This window comes from Microtus ochrogaster, chromosome 6 (genome assembly GCF_000317375.1).
Source record: "Microtus ochrogaster isolate Prairie Vole_2 chromosome 6, MicOch1.0, whole genome shotgun sequence".
Taxonomy (NCBI): Eukaryota; Metazoa; Chordata; class Mammalia; order Rodentia; family Cricetidae; genus Microtus; species Microtus ochrogaster.
In genome coordinates this window covers 25,518,062-25,521,754 of record NC_022013.1, presented here as the reverse complement: position 1 = coordinate 25,521,754, position 3,693 = coordinate 25,518,062, and positions in this window count along the sequence as shown.

The window sequence follows — 3,693 nt, the reverse complement described above, 5'->3', positions numbered from 1 at the left end:
CTCTATCTTCTTTTTTTCTTTTGTTTTTTAGAGTCAGGGTTTCTCTGTGGCTTTGGAGCCTGTCCTGGAACTAGCTCTGTAGACCAGGCTGCTCTCGAACTCACAGAGATCCGCCTGTCTCTGCCTCCCGAGTGCTGGGATTAAAGGCGTGCGCCACCATCGCCCGGCCTTACCTCTATCTTCTAAATTAGGATTATAAACACACCTTGTGGCCATCATGTCATTATCTTTTTAAAATTAGAGTACTCTAATGTTACAATTCAAGTGTGACTATGGAAAATGATTGCTCGATAAAAATGTATTTGTTTTACACAATGACACCTGAGTTGGCCCAGTTATACTTATTTAGTGAATGAGTGTGCTGTGTGGTATGAGTGTGTGGTGTATATATGGGGTACATTCAAGTGCGCGGGTAAGTATGTGCACCCACGTAGTTCACACGGAGTGCAGGATGTTAGGGATCTTCCTCTGTTTTCTACACCTTATTGCCTGGAGACGGGGTCTCTCACAGAACCGGTTGACTGGCCTGCCAGCTCTTGAGACTCACCATGTATTTCCCAATGCTGGGGCTATAGATACAATCAGCTGTGGCTTTTCATGTCGGTGCTGGGGACTCGAACTCAGGTCCTCAAGCTTGCAGAGCAAGTACTCTTACCCAGTGAACCATTTTCCAGAACCAGTTTATTTTGAAAATATAAAAAATAAAAAATGTGTTTTGTTTGTACATAAAATTGTTTGTTTGGACTTAACTTGTAGTTACAAATGTTTTATTGGGGAGCTGGAGAGATGTCTCAGCAGGGGAGGGCACCTGCTATTCAATTATGAAGACCTGAGTTCGGATCCCAGCACCTATTTATCAAGCTGGAGTCCAGCAGGCAGCTATAGCTCCAAGGCTCAGGGGACTGGTGCCTTCTTCTGGTATTGGTGTGTACTTGTACACACTTGTGTGCAGATACTCATGCAGGTAAGTAAATAAATCTTTAAAATATTTTTAGAGTATTTATTTAAGAAATTTAATCTGTCCAACTTCTTTAAGGAGCTGGTAGCATAGGTTTATTCTAAAGGAGTTTTGGTGGGTGAAGATGTTTTGGCGGGGGTGGGGGAGGACTTGCATAGCTTTAATTTTAATAAACAAAACCTTTTTCAAATTATAAGAAGATAGATGCTTTGCGGTATAATTTTTGACTGATGTGGTCAAACTAATTAAGATGTTAATGATTATTCTTACTTTTAGCAGTCACATAGCTGGAGGATACATTGTGGTGTATTCACCAGAGAAGACTGCTCGAACATGGGTGTAAGCCAATAGAAACTATTAGCCAACTGACCATTGACTACATGTCAAGACTTTCTCAGGATGAGCTTTGAAGCACAAAAACCATGCTCTGGGTTGATATACTTCAGTTAAGAAGAACAGTTAGAAACGGAACTACAGATGCAAACAAGCAAGGTCCATCTCGAGGCTTTCCCAGAACTACGAACTTTGATGGATCAGGCCAGTTTTAGTTTTGTCAGGTTAGGTACTGTCTGCATGCTGAGCTTTACAGCCTGAATGGAACTTCCATCCTGGAGTCAGTTGTGTTAGGGTCTGGGGCCCTGTTACAATTTCTCGCTAATTAGGTAAGTATGCACTTTAATTATCTAAAGAATTAAGCATTTGCTGCTTCCTGTAAAAGACTCTAAAGAGCCTGGTGGTGGTGGCGCACACCTTTAATCCCAGCACTTGGGAGGCAGAGGCAGGCAGATCTCTGTGAGTTCCAGGCCAGCCTGGTCTACAAGACCTAGCTCCAGAACAGACTCCAAAGCTACAGAGAAACCCTGTCTCGAAAAAACAAAAACAAACAAACAAAAAACAAAAAAAGTCTCCAAAGGAAGTGTTACCCTCACAAAATCAGAAAAACACAAGTACAACAGTTATACAAGAAAGTAGTATTCAGTATTCCTTTTGTTTTCTGGAACCTCCTACCATGAAGGCTTATATGCTTGTTTGTTTGTTTGTTTGTTTATTTATTTATTTTTGAGACAGGGTCTCTTTTGCCCTAGGTAAAATCACCTACATAGAGATCACTTTAAACTTCTGACCCATCTGCCCCCCACTTCCCGAGTACTGGAACTACAGGCAAATGTTTGTGACCACACCTGGTTTATACAGTACAGGATTTTGTGCATGAAATCAGGTATATCCCCAGCCCTGAGACTGAATTCTTTCTGAAGTTCAAGCATATGTATATGATGGCTCATTACTGATACCTGGTAGGATGAAGCAGGAGGAAAAACATGGGCTTGAAGCAAGCCTGATATCTGGACGGCTTGAGCTATAGAGAACCTATCTAAATAAGCAAAAATAAAGAATGAAAGAACACACACACGCACACACACACACACACACACACACACACACACACAGAAAGAGAGAGAGAGAGAGAGAGAGAGAGAGAGAGAGAGAGAGAGAGAGAGAGAGAGAATGCAAAAAGAACAAAGAACATGGCCAACATCTGGAAGGTGGTCAGAAGGATCAGTATTCCACACTCATTCTGACCAGGTTGAGTAAACGAGACTCAATCTCAGATGAAACAAAACAGAATACAGTCCCTCAAAGGGTAACACTATTTGTCCCTGAAATTCTATCTCACCTTTAAAGTTTTTTTGGGAAGCCAGTGTGTTGGTACAATATACAGCGATACTGAAAAACAAAGCTGCGTAGCTGTCATTTACTAGGGACATAACAACATTTAAACAGCGCAGGTGGACCGCAGAGAGAGCCGAGCTGATGGTTAGGTAATCTTTCCTGACTTATCTGCTTGTTTGTATTTGAGACAGTCTCCTTCAGTAGCTTAGGCCGGCCTCAGACTCTTGGATCCTCTAAGATTATAGGTGCATGTCATCATGTCTGGCTCCTACCTTATTTTGATATCAATTTCTCTTTTATTCTTTAGGCAGAGTTAGTTCTATTTAGTAACTTTGTGCAATTTCAGTTATCAATGGGAAGAGGTTCCATGTTGACAAATTACCAAGAAAATCTCATTACTTAAAAAAAAAGTTTTTGGTGAGATGGTTCAGTGGTTACGAGCACTGACTACTTCTCTAGAGGCCCTGGGTTCAATTCCCAGCACCCACATGGCGGTTCACAGCTGTCTGTAACTCCAGTTCAAGAGAATCTGACATATATCAATGCACATGAAATAAAGTTAAATAAAGTTTAAAAAACAAACAAAAAGTCACTAAAAGAAGAAAATGGAGCTCTGGAGAGATGGGCTAGTGATTAAGAATGAGTGTTGCTCTTGCAGAGGGCTCAGTTTGGGTTCCCAGCACCTAAATCACACAGCTCACAGCCACCTGGAACTGGAGTTCCAGGTGATCTGATGCTCTCTTCTGGCCTCCCAGGGCCAGCACATACATACAAACACATACATATACACAAAAGAAACCTTTTTAAAAGAAGTTTTTGTTTTCTTTTTAAAAGAAGTTTATTGAGACGAAGTGTTATATAGTTCAGGCTGACCTGGGGTTGCCTAGGAAGCCAAGGATGACCTTGAACCCCTTTGCTGCCTGAACTTTGCAAGAACCGAGAGTACTAGCCAGTACTCCTCCTCCCTTTCTCCTCCTCCCTCCCTCCCTTCCTCCCTCCCTCCCTTTCTTCTCCCTCCCTCCCTCCCTTTCTCCTCCTCCCTCCCTTTCTCCTCCTCCCTCCCT